Source organism: Epinephelus lanceolatus, chromosome 14 (genome assembly GCF_041903045.1).
Source record: "Epinephelus lanceolatus isolate andai-2023 chromosome 14, ASM4190304v1, whole genome shotgun sequence".
Lineage (NCBI taxonomy): Eukaryota > Metazoa > Chordata > Actinopteri > Perciformes > Serranidae > Epinephelus > Epinephelus lanceolatus.
In genome coordinates, this window is record NC_135747.1 from 42046668 (window position 1) to 42060402 (window position 13735).

The following is a 13735-nucleotide window of genomic DNA, read 5'->3' on the forward strand; positions in this document are numbered from 1 at the left end:
TTAGAGGATGGGCGCATGAATCAGACAAAACAAATAGGGGTGTTACAGGAAAACATTCGCTGTGTGGGGATGGTTTTAAGCAGGGTCTAATAGGCATGAAGAGGGTGAATAACTGGGGCAAGTTTTCCAGACTCAGCTCAGGTGTCTTCCCTGAAGAATTCAGTGCCAGTCTCAATGCAGCAGCAGAGCTCAGTCCAGGATCAAGCAGAAAGGAGAAGTTCACGTATTTTACAAGTCTGTCTTAATACAATGCTCACATGCCAATATACACTGGAGCAGCTCCTCCTGTCCACACTGGCCACAAGGAGATCCTTTATATTTCCAACAAAATCCAGATTCCTTGTTTTGTGTAAAAACACATTCTAAAGTTAGAAACCTAAGAAGACGCCTCATCAGTCTCAGATTACCAAATCAAGTTGGTATCTTTAAAAGTTCCTGTGTTTGTAGAACAAAGTTCCCAACCCAATCGCCAGAGAAAACATTGGCATTGAACGTTTCTGCAAACAGAGGATACGTTTCATTTGTTATTATGCAGCAGATGAGTTGAAACTCTCAACAATAACGTGGTTAACGTGCGGTAAGGTTTAGGCACAAAAACCACTTAGTTATGGTTAGAAAAAGATCATGTTACGGCTTACCCCGTCCTGGGCCACGACCCCTGCTGGAAACACAGCAAAGTATCGGTAAAAAATGACCACTTTATGGGCCACTGTCCTGGCAGGAAGAGCGGCAATGTGTAGGTAAAAAAACAACAGCTTTTCAGGCGAAAAAGCAGCAATGTCTCAGTTAATAACAACCGTTTTTCAAACACAATCCCAGCAGGAAAAGCAGTGATGTCTTGGGAAAAAACAACAGCTTTTTAGGTCACATGCCAGGGCGGAAAAGTGGCAATGTGTCAGCAAATACCACCCGATTTTCAGGCCACAATTCCGGCAGTAAAGCAGCGATGTCTCAGTAAATAAGAAACGCTCTTTTGGCTACAATCCTGGCAGCAAAGTATCAATGTCTCAATAAGAAGAACAAGCGCTTTTCAGGCCACAACCTGGCAGGAAGTAAAAAAGAACCAAAGCTTTTCAGAAAACATTCCCAGAGGAAGAAGTTTGGCATGTAAAAAAAAACAAAAACGCTTTTTTGGCCACAGTCCCGGCAAGAAGCAGCAATGTCTCCATAAAAAGAGAAACAGTTTTTCGGGCCACAATCTCAGCAGGAAAAGCAGCAATGAACAACTACTTTTCCGACCACAATTCCGACAGTAAAGCAGCGATGTCTTAGTAAAAAGAACAAGAGCTTTTCGGGACACGTTTCTGGGAGAAAAAGCAGCGCTGACTCTGTAAATAACAACCAGTTTTCCGACCACAAACCTGGCAGTAAAGCAGTGTTGCCTCGGTACATAAATGATGCTTTTTTGTCACGGTTAAAAGAACAAAACATTTTCGGGCCACATTCCCGAGAGAAAAAGCAGCAAAGATTTGGTATAAAGAATAGCTCCAAACACCCACTTTTGTTGCCCTAAGAAGCCGCTGCAAACACAGCCAAGACTCGCTAAATCACAAAGTTTTTTTTTTCTTGTTGGTCTTAAACAGTGGTCTACAGCCTGGCAGGTTGGTCTCACCTAGGTGACACGCTGTCCACAATCCCCTCCACCTCCTGATGACAAAGTCAGCTGATATAGTACGTCACTTTTGATATGATACGTATACGTGGTTTGCAGAAACGTACAATGCCAACATTTTTTCTGGTGACTGTGCTGAAACTCCTGTGTTTCCATCTCTCTCCTGCAGCTCAGCAAGAACTCTCAGTCTGGAAACACGATGAAATTGGTGCAAAACAGACTGTAGATTTGTCTAATTAACACCACGTAAGTTTCAGCTGAACTTCTGAATGCATTTTACACAGAGAAAGGACTTTTGTCTCTTGTTTCTTCCATTAAAATCACGTCAGGAGGGGATGTGTTCAGGGCCGCTGTGGACAGGAGGAAGTTACAGCCACCACAAACTTTAAATGAACACGTGGTTTGAAGGTAGATTTAAAAATGTGAAGCTATATATTTTAACCAGTGAGGAAGAAACACATCTACCTCTAAATTTAAACCCTTCCTCACTGTCTGGTAACAAAGCAGCCGGTTGGTTAACGCTACAGAACTCAGCCTCTAAACCAACTCTCCAGTGAGAGGGACCACAGCACCATCTCCAGTCATCAGCACCACACCTTATCTGACCCTCAACAAAGTACCTCCACAAACTCTTATCTGATCCCCACTCATAAAGCTCAGCGAGGAGCGTCTGGGGGAATCGACCAACCAAGACTTGTCTGATCTCGAGTGGCGTTTTATTCCTGTGCCAAACAACACTTGTGGACAAACTGCCCTGTCTGTCTGTGAACTCCAAAGTCCAGCTCATCCCTGTTGACTAGATTAGATAACCCGGTTTTAAAGGCAGGGATACTGTTTGCTCAGTGACTCCTCTCTGCACTAATAGCATCTGATCTAATGGGAGATTGCAGGCTGCTTGTTGACAGTGGAGACCCACACAGCGCCATGGCAATGGCCAAACAACACGGGGAAACAAAGCAGGGCTGAGCTTTAGTACCTGTAATTACCAGATAAATATCAGCTTCTTTGCTTAAAACCGGCAGCAATAAATATCATATGCTGCCGTAATTACAGCTATTATGTTGTCTGTATTGGTTAAAATATGAAGGGCTCATGGAGACTGGACTGAAGTGGGTTGCTATATTTAATTTTTTGGGGTTCATTCATTTGTTAATTATGTGTGTTTGTAGAGAAATACACTGAGCTGCCAGTTTATACAGGGACAAATAACTAAAACTAATTCAGTCTTATACAACAACCCTGGAGAGATGTTGATTCCACTGTGTGAACATTTCAGAGGATGTAGTTTCTGATTGTATTACAGGCTGCAGAGAGATGGGGTGGACAAAATAATAGAAATAATTGTCAGGTAAAACTTTGTCTTGGGAAGTTTACTCTTGTTGCTCTGTCAAAGTTTGACTTTTTGGAGTATTTTCTTTTAAAGGCTTTTACTGAAGTACTTTTTAATCACATAATTTGTACTTTGCAACATTTCAAGCTGCATTTACCACAGAGTAAGAACACATCCTGATAAACTGTGTGCAAGTGGAACCAAAGAAATGAGATAAATCAGCAGCTGCAGCCAGAGGTGGAAGAAGTATTCAGATCTGAAGTAAAGGTACAAATACCACACTGTAAAAAATACTCCACTGCCAGTAGAAGTCCTGCATTCAAAACCTTACTTGAGTAAAAAGATATGTATGAGCAAAATGTACTTATTTTAAGTTTATTTGTGATTATGATTACATGTGATAATCATTTATTTGGACAGCGGTGCATGGTTGTAGATTAGGAATTTTTTTGTGTATTGGGAGATTATGTGAATATTGGTGGGATATGACTCCCACAAAAAAGTGAAATAAATAATACTAATAACTGAAAAATAACAAAATGTGTATGATGTATCAGAGTATGAAAGTATGGGTCTGTAGATATGTACAGAGTAAATAAAATAAAATAAAATTAAAATACCATGGTCAAGTACAAGTAGCTATCGTTACCTCTAACTTATACTTGCTACTTGAGTAAACGTACTTAAATGTGCTCTAGAGCAGAAGCTGCTGGTGTGTTTGCGGCCGCAGGAGGGCGCTGTGACCGAAAGGAGACACTCAGGTGTGTCACCTGGGGGCGGCGCTACGGAAAACGGGAGGGAAACACGAATTCAGTCGCGAGTGTGTTAGGACGCGCACACAGTCCGAGGTCAGCAGTTAGCTAACAAGTAAGTATGACATCACTGCAGGTCATGGTCAGCCATGTTGTACCTCGGCATGATAAAAACCAGGTTACATTCACATGAATTAATCAGTCATTTAATGCGCCGCCCGCGCGCGCGAAGTGACGCAAATCAAATACCTGCACAGCCAACAGGTGGATGCAGGATGTAGCTAACATGCTAAGATGCTAAGATGCTAACAGGTGGAGGAGCAGACTTCTCTGCTCACTGAGGAACTTTTACCTTCACTGAAGTGTGTGGACTGGTTCTACTGGGACCAGAGAGACTGAGTGGACTGGTTCTACTGGGACCAGAGAGACTGAGTGGACTGGTTCTACTGGGACCAGAGAGACTGAGTGGACTGGTTCTACTGGGACCAGAGAGGCAGAGTGGACTGGTTCTACTGGGACCAGAGAGGCAGAGTGGACTGGTTCTACTGGGACCAGAGAGACTGAATGGACTTGTTCTACTGGGACCAGAGAGACCGAGTGGACTGGTTCTACTGGGACCAGAGAGGCCGAATGGACTGGTTCTACTGGGACCAGAGAGACTGAATGGACTTGTTCTACTGGGACCAGAGAGGCCGAGTGGACTGGTTATAATGGGACCAGAGAGGCAGGGTGGACTGGTTCTACTGGGACCAGAGAGACTGAGTGGACTGGTTCTACTGGGACCAGAGAGGCAGAGTGGATTGGTTCTACTGGGACCAGAGAGGCCGAATGGACTGGTTCTACTGGGACCAGAGAGACTGAGTGGACTTTTGCTTTGGGAATGAACGAGGACAGGTGTTACACCTGCAGCAGACACTTGATGACGTTCAGACAGGTGAGTACATCAACACACTCAACACTGTAACTGTAAAGCTTCCTTTTTTCATCTTTGTGCGCATGCGTATTCTGCTCTGCAGTGGGTCAAATCTGTGCAGCTCTGTTTCTGTTGTTACATGTTTATTGCTGTAGCTGCTGTGGAGTTTATATTGGGCCTCATGCAGCAAAGAATAGACACCAACAAAATATCTGTTACTTTTGTCTGTATCGACTGATCTCTGAAATTCACCAGTGTTTGTTTTTCTTTTTATTATTCTCTTAAGGAAGAGGAAATAATTCAGGAGTGGTCGAGGACACTTGTTCCAAGATAAGTAAAAACACATCTAATTGTCACAGTCCAGAGACTCAAACATAAGTCTTAAATTTGAGGTCTTTGCACACCTGCCTTTATATCATGTTTAGGGGCGTTACCTGTGCAAACAGGTTACTTATGTTTAGGGTTGCAGTGATGTACTAGTTTCAGAGTATACCATGATATAAAAGTTGATGGTTATTATACCTGTGCATTTGCTTATTTACAATATTGAGTAGAAAAATCATTCATTCCTTTAATGGTCATGATTGATAATAATATAAATGATGTCACATTCTGATATTGTGAAACTGCAATAATCTCTGAGACAGTTATTGTACCGTCAATATCTCATACAGTTGCAATCCTACTTGTGATCAGTGGGATTGATATTGATATTTTATTCTGCTGTTGATTCGTAAGGTCTATTGAATTTCTGTGGCTTGATAATATCTGTTGCTCTTACCTGTGGTGTTCAGTCCACACACTTTATTTATTGTAGGTCATTTCTGTGCAGTCGTCTGAGTTCTGTGTCTCGTCAGCTCTAACGAGGCTGCACTGAGGACAGTGGTTATTTATTTATCTCTGATGTTCAGCTGTATTTCTGGTGCTGCATCTGTAGAAATTTAACTTACTGTTGGTTTGGCCAGTTGTGTTGTGATGCTGTTCCACTGGCGTAGAAGCTGACATGTTAATGTGCTTCATATTGTAGATGGTTTCTAATTCAACAGTAGCCAATCAGCCTCCGCTTTATCATGATATGTTTTTTCTTTATGTAACACAGTGAAGTTCACTCAGAGTAAAACTGACCTACTTTTTGCGTTTATGCTTTTACTTTTACTTGAATAATGGAAACAACAGTTGCTACAGTACTTGTGTAATATTCTAGTGTTCTCTCCAGAGATGGGACCAAGTCATTGTTTTGCAAGTCACAAGTATGTTGCAAGTCTTTGCACTCCAGCTTTGCAAGTCAAGTCCCAAGTCAAGTCCAAAATCCTAAACTTTGAGTCCTGAACAAGTCGTAATACGCTCATGAAATGTGGAGCCATCTTAACAACAGAGTGATAATATATTAAATTTACAAAAATCATAAATGCTTTTTAAATTTGTATTTGTTAAAACAAGTTTGTTAAAAAGTTACTCAACTTTTAAGCTAACGTTAGCTAAGCATTAGCTGTCTTTTGTGCAACTTCAAATTTCAAATAAAGTTTGAAGTTGTTGCGTCTCCGTCTGTAATTTTCGACCTGCACTTTTTACATGCTGCAGTTTGTTCTTTGTTGACCACTGCATAGTTTTTGTATCCAAACGAAATTATATTTGTTTTGTTTTTTTCTCCAGCTAGCGCTCAATAATGTAACGTTGGTTCTTCATGGTTCTCTTCTGCATGATTATTGTACGCTGTTGGACTGGTTCAAGCAAAGTGGATCTGGGGAATGAAGTGTCGACTTACTGGGAATGCGAGGATAATGTAAGTTGATTCAGGAAATGAATTGATACTTCACACACATTTTAAATGACATACTCTTTGGTCTTTGGGCCTGGGGGAAGATATCAAGTATTTTAAACTCAAAAGGCTCAAGTCCAAGTGAAGCTACGAGTCATTGTTGTTAAAGTCCAAGTCGAGTTTCAAGCCTTGACTTAAGTATCGTGATGATATCGTGTCGTGGATCCTCTGGTGATTCCCGCTCCCAGTGGGAACACCATAAGGCTGAAAAGTTCAGGGGCAGAAAACCAAAACAAGGAGCTAAAAGATGCTAAAGAAACTTTTTTCCTTCATATTTTTATTTCAGTTAAGATGTAAAATAATCACCAATGGGTGAACATATAATATCAGTAAATTGAATGTCATCATGTCCCTCATTTCCTCCCTCCACTCCCATATTCCCAAGTAAACAAAACAAACAAACAACAAACAAAAGAAGTATGCAAACAAGTGACAAATTTGTTATTAATTTAAGGTGCACTTATATCCATAAAGGCTCACGGCCCGAAATTGTCCAAGTCCATAAACACCCTCTCAGAGCTGAGGAGATAATTCTCTGTAGGTTCATACTTTTCACATACATGTAGTCGTGCCGTTCATTCCACCACTGATCCAGTGAAATACTGATTACAGCTGCTTTAAACGAAATGATCTGCGCTGGCGACGTGAACATGAAACATAATTCAAAGCTTACCTGCTCCTCCAGCGTGCGTATAGTTTCACTGTGAGAGAGGAGGAGGAGGGGAGTAGCTCTGTTGCTGGCGTCTCTGGTGCTCTGTTTAAATCATCACTTCCTGTTCTCAATCCCCACGTCTGCTTATCCATCATTTCATAAGCATGCATGTGTATGTGTGTGTGTGTGTGTGTGTGTGTGTCGATATGTCTCGGGTCCTGTTGCACCTACTCCAGCCTCCCATGGGTGGTGGCGGTGGGCAAAGAAGGGGGCTGCTCCCTCAAGACACCCCCCTCAAATTATTGCCTAATCAGTTAGCCCCAGGAGCAGGCCCTCCACAGCTCGCAGACAAACAGACAGAGCCCCAGACCTACAGCAACCTCATCTTACCCCCCCACCCCCACCTCCTCCCCCTCCCCCACCAGCCACACAACGCCGCGCCTGGCCTTGTCCCTGCAAAGACCTCACTCCCTCTGTCTCTCCTCCACGCTGAGATAAAACAGGTCCAGCTTCGGTTTAAGAAAAGTGTCGGTTGCTCCCGTCCCTCACTTATCCACTCCTCTTGTCTAGTCTACCTGGCCGTTTCACCTCTCACACACACTTTTCTTCAGACACACTGTAGTAGTCGTAGATATAGTTTCACGCTGTTTACAGTTTTTAGCTGAAGCAGCGTATTTGATCCAGAGGCACTGTGAGCTCTGCTGCCAGCTTAAATCCACGCTGTTGATGCTTTTCACCTTTTTGTTTCCTGATCCGAGTGGTTTTACGCTCTCTCATGAATTGAGTAAGCTCCATGAACTTTAAGGTCCATGAAACCAGCGCCAGCCCCCATTGTGTAATTTCAAGAAGGCATGTCTGTTGGTCGGAAAGTGGAGCATTTTTGTGTTTGTATTCCTGACACTAAAACTAAACCAAGAGATTTGCTCGAAGGTCGGAGAGCTTCGGGTTTTCATTTGTAGCACGAATGCACTGAAATGAATCGGACTGCTTTTATAATTACCACAATTTTCTCAACAATGGCCAAACAACTGCTGTCCTGTTTTTTTCCTTTTTAGTTTTAATATTTACTGTTGCTGCATGAATCATTTTGCGAGTGCCCGTTCCAGCAGAGCGTTGCAGTCACACTCAATAATGTCTCGGTAATAAAAGGAAAATAGCACTGTGAGAAATAAAACAATGTCATGATATCACTTTGGCAACTCAGTTTATGTCAACAAGTATCTGGCTTTTCACTGGATCATTAATCTGCACACACACATGCACACACACGCACACACACTTGGATCCACAGCACTAATGTGATGCTTTGTCAACTAAATCATTGCAACTCTACCCAGTTAATCAATGACACATGGCAGGTTCTGGCAATGTCAGACCTTCACTGACTCCATCCCACCATTCCGCTCATCTGCGCTGTCATTCCCGTTCCTCTATTACACCCCCCACCCCCCCCACCCCCACACACACACACACACACCCCATGTGCCAAACCAGACCACTCTCCATATACACTAATGCTTCTGTTCCCTCTGAGCAGCTCCATCCGTCATGTTCACCTCGCTTAGGATTCCCATTTGTTTTCATTTCACAGCTTTCACACACACACACACACACAGGCAGGCAGGCGAGTATCTGCATATGCATGTGTGCACACAATTGCACAAAGATGCATGTAAACTCCCACACACACACACACACACACACACACACACGTCTACTATCACCCATCCTGAGTGATTCTGTCAAACGTAAAAGCAGCACAGACGAGTGCAGATGGAAGCAAACAGGTGCCTCAGAAATATAATGAAATGCTGAGATTTATTAGTAAAATGTGTCGTGAATCTTGAGCCTGAGATGGAGGAGAGAGCGGCAGGAGCTGAGGTGGAGCGATCCATATCTGGTATCTGTGCCGTGATTATTTGAACAGCAGTTATAAAGCCATAAGGCCCGGCCTCGGGTCCTGAGCATGTTGATTTAAAACCTCGGCGGACTATAAATAATGGCTGATTAAGTCTTTTCTTCTTTCTTTCCTGTCACTCTCCTCTGTCTTACATGTCCGGCGCTCCGGCCCTCCACCCCCCCAGTATGTTCTGTATTAGTGGGGCTTTGTTGAGTGTTTGAAGTATGAAAATGAAGGAGGTGGGTGGGCATCCGACCACCATACTCAGAGGAGACCTGTGACGCACACAGAACTATCCTCTGACTCCATTAGCATACCTCTGCTGGCACAGACACAGTCAGCGCCACTCTCTTATGTGGCTGCGATTATATTTGTATGGAGGCTACACCGCATGAGTATCTGCAGGCTGAAGCCCGTCGATTAAATACGTCAGGTCACATGAGATCTGTGACTGTGTGCTCTAACCTCCTGAGACCCCAGCTTTTGTCTGGTATGCATGTTTAATCTTTCCAAGTTATTTGTGATCAGAAGGACCTGATGAGTATAAAAAACTGATAGTCGTCTTTGAACAGGAAGTAGTTCTGTCCTCATACAAAGACGATTTTTAGTGGTCACAAGTGTGGAATACTATAAAACATTTTAATGCAACAAATCTGAAGCCTTGTGATTTGCCTGTTTTCTAAGTCTATGAATTTTCCCTGCTTCATATTCCAAGATAAGAATGTCCTTTTGTCTGCAGCATCAGTCTGTCACATGTAATGAGCCTGTGTGAAATGCTGCAGTAACACAAAAATAAAGTCCCAACGTCTTCAAATGAGACGACAATAAAGTCTGTGTTTGCAATATTAATGATTTATATAATTAAAAATAGATAACTGGCATCCTTGTATCGATAGAGGGCTGCACAATAGGGGTGTGCCATATCATATCACTCACAATAATACCATAATATCATATGAAAAATTCATATGGTGATATTCGCAATATTTCGACTTGTTGACATATTGACGTCATACTGTTTCCTATGGCAACAACAAACATGGCTGAAAGTGAAATTATCAGGGACTCCTTGGTGGTTCCAAAAAGAGGAGCAGCTTCAGTAGTGTGGAAGAAACTATGGCGTCCTGACTGTTTTACTTCTCTTAGCGCTCAGAGGGAACTCATTCAGCGGCTCCTCTGGCAGCAGCACAGCGTCTCTCCCTCTCCTCTCTCACCGTGTCATCAAGTAATTTTGTCACAAACCTTTTGGTGATGTAAACCTACGTGAAAAAACTCCATATATGTGATAGTTGTGGTGTCATAACAGCCTGTCACAGGTTACAGCCTGATGATTGGAGGAGAAATGGCAGAGCATAAAGAAAGAGAAGGAAATCACCTGTTGATTTTTATACATGTATATATATATATATATATATATATATATATAGATCACAGGGGACATTTTTTGAAATGTAATTAGTGGTAGATTTATTTAGTTGAACTATTAATATTGTAACAGAGTCTGAATCTCACTCTGAGTTACTGTTGTTGTTCACAAACTGAAGAAATGAGAGATCAGTTTTGTTTCTACTGAATATTTGAAGCAAACTGTAAAATTTTATCACTTGTTTTGTTGCAACTCTATGTTCTTAAATTAATAATATTTTTTTTAAAAAAACGTTTTACTAATTTGTCATATCATCAAGAAAATACCCTGATATATTGTGATATTATTTTAGGGCCATGTCGCCCATTCCTAGCCCTAATGTCTTCAGATGAGACAATAATAAAGTCCCAATGTTTAATTTGTGTTTGCAATATTAATAATTTATATAGTAAGAAAGATAATTGGCATCCATGTGTCGACACAATACTGCCACGCAAAATATCGTGATACTGTGCTGTATTGATGTAAGTGTATTTTCCACCACTCTAATCATTTAGAGAGCGGCACGATATGCAAAAACCCACCTAAAAAATCTTAAAACAAAAATTGTATTGCATCTATTCTGACAGATATTGCAGTTACAATAAGAGCTGTGATTTAAGTGGAGATGGTGGCTAATTTTTGCATGTCATTTTCACTAAACAAAATGGTGATGCAGTGGTTAGCATTGTCACCTCACAGCAAGAGGGTTCCTGATTCGAACCCAGAGTTTGCGTGTTCTTCCCGTGTCAGCGTGGGTTTCCTCCAGGTGCTCCAGCTTCCTCCCACAGTCCAAAGACATGCAGGTTAATTGGTGACTCTAAATTGTCCGTAGGTGTGAATGTGAGTGTGAATGGTTGTCTGTCTCTATGTGTCAGCCCTGTGATAGTCTGGTGACCTGTCCAGGGTGAACCCTGCCTCTCACCCAGTGTCAGCTGGGATAGGCTCCACCCCCCGTGACCCCCAACAGGATAAGCGGTTATGGAAAATGAATGGATGACGGTAAGGGGGAATGTAAAGGCAGTGGGAGCCATTCTGTGTCCCATTGACCATTTTATGCAGAAAACACAAGCTTAAATGTGTACTAACGTCAGCTACAGCAAAAGTGAAAGTAAAAGCCAACCCCAGATTCACTCTCGTTGGCGTATTGCCTCAGTATATTTGCATTATTTTTAGCATGTCTCGTGGGCGCCTGCTGCGCACAGTCTGGCACCTGGTGGCTACCTTTTTATGCAAAACTCCGACCTCACCTGAGCGCTGCGGAGGTACACGGCCACAAATGCCACGCAAGATAAACACACCACCACACACTGAGAGTGCATTGTAAGAGATGATTGAGAGGGATTACTGCTGTGTGAGGCTTGTGTTTTAGGAAAGTCTGCAGAGTGAGTTGACATGATTTTGAAAAAGGAACCTCACATGTAATATCACAGAAAATCACAAATTAATCCATGAAACCAATTCTTTCTCCCTCTGAAGCCTCGAGCCGTCAGTACGTGCACGTCTAGATCCTTCCACGGTTGTTCTCTGCACATTAGGGGATAAAGCGAGCAGCAGCCATGGGGCCATTTGGGCTCCTGTCTGCCCTGCAGCGGGATAACATTTCACCAGTTTAGATTAGTTCACTCAGGGCCCATCAACACATGTGGAAGTGACCCTCAGACGCCTCACACAGGCCCGCTGACTGAGCGCTGTCTGTGTGTGTCTATGTGTGTGTGTGTGTGTGTGTGTGTGTGTGTGTGAGTCAGAGGAAGTGCACAGACCAGCTGATGCAGTGTGTGCTATGTTAACCCGTCCAAGGGCAGCAAAGCAATAACAAACACAAGATCACAGCAGTGAGGTCACCTCTGACCCTGCACCCTCTGCACAGCCGACCAGATCATTATCGCTCTGACAGCCACTCAGGAACCGGCCAACACACACACACGCACACACGCATTCTCAGACGCACTAAATACCCAACAGGCCAGTATGGGTGTCCCTCATGTTTTCAATCATTGACTCCCTTCAGAGAAATCAAAGGGAGTTACTTTGGGAGACAAAAGCTTCCTCATTGGTGTCTGACAGTAAATGATTGACATTTACTTTGAATGCATTGGCCCCGCCCACTCCAGGGGGACCTGCAAAGTGAAACCATCCACCACCCAGCACCCTTGTTTACCCACAAGGCCGTTTGCTCGTCTGTGTCCCGCAGCGGTCGTAGTCGTAGTTGTAGACAGGGTTCGTTTGGGGGAATTTGTGACGCTGACTGTAGATGACACGTTTCCAGAAGGCTCAGGGGAGCAGCGTGCTGCACGGTAGGACCTGTGTGAGTGTGTGTACGTGTTTGTGGGCGTGCACCCGTCTTCTCCGGGTCCTCAGACTCAATCTTGCTTCAGCATCTGCAGCTCCACCTGTGACCAAATATAAAACCTCTTCCCTCCTTTGTTTCATTCTCTCCTCTTTAGTACCCTCACTTTTTCCAGCCCTCCTCCCTCCTCCAGCGCCGACACTTTTAAAGCGTATCAGTTTCCGTTTCCTCCAAACATCAGCCTGTTCTTGACGTGAGGCTCTCAGGTATAAGAGGCTGGCCGCCTGTGTTATTAGGACAGACAGCCTGTCATGGCGAGTGCATGTGTGTGCCGGGGTGATTGTGTCAGCCTGTGGAGCAGAGTGACCAGCAGAGGTGGAACAGAGTTGAATCTGGAGTGACTTTACGCTGTGTGTGTCAGTGTGAGTGTGAGTGTAGCCTCAATGATGTGAGAGCCAGAGAGCATTTTATTCTACTGGCACGCTTTGTGTGCACCGGTCTGAAGGCTGTCCTGTCTGTTTGCCCGCTGCGGCGCTTAATTTAGACGCTGTATTTTTAGGGGGAGAAGCGAGTATCCGTCAAGGAAAAAATGCCACGGTATAAACAGTGGACTGGCGCAGAGGGAGTTTGATTCTGCTTCATGGAGGCTGGATATTAGGGGCCAAGCTGCAGGATGAATTAGCTTCACCTTGTTGATGAGCTGACACCGTTTGTCTGATGCACTTTGAGAAAGTCAGCTTTATAACAGATTTAATAGAGCAGAGGTAGCTGCTAGTGAATGTCTGGACGGCTCGGCTCTTGGCACGCTGTCCGTGTGGAAGACAATCCCTCTGGCAGGTCAAGCAAACCTCTGAACACTGAACACACTTTCCAAACCTCATTACAGAGACCTCCGCTGTTTTGTTGCTCGTGGGCCCCAATCAAACCCCCCACCTCCTCCTCTCCTCCTCCTCCTCCTCCTCCCTGTGCCATTCTTTTCAAATGAGAATTGAATTTCTTTTTCAAAGTGTTTATGTTATCATTTGTAAATCTTACCAGAAGTGGACCATGAGGCACAAGAGG

At 43.5% G+C, this 13735-nt stretch overlaps 1 protein-coding gene across 1 annotated transcript in view; it reads left to right on the forward strand.

The window, feature by feature from the left end:
- The first annotated feature begins 12566 nt into the window (after positions 1 to 12566).
- satb2 (SATB homeobox 2) overlaps positions 12567 to 13735 on the forward strand; it is a 92358-nt gene continuing 91189 nt past the window's right edge. The window contains exon 1 of the mRNA XM_078174732.1: positions 12567 to 12680. The gene's annotated coding sequence lies outside the window, so the exon portion shown is untranslated. The remainder of the gene's footprint in view (positions 12681 to 13735) is intronic.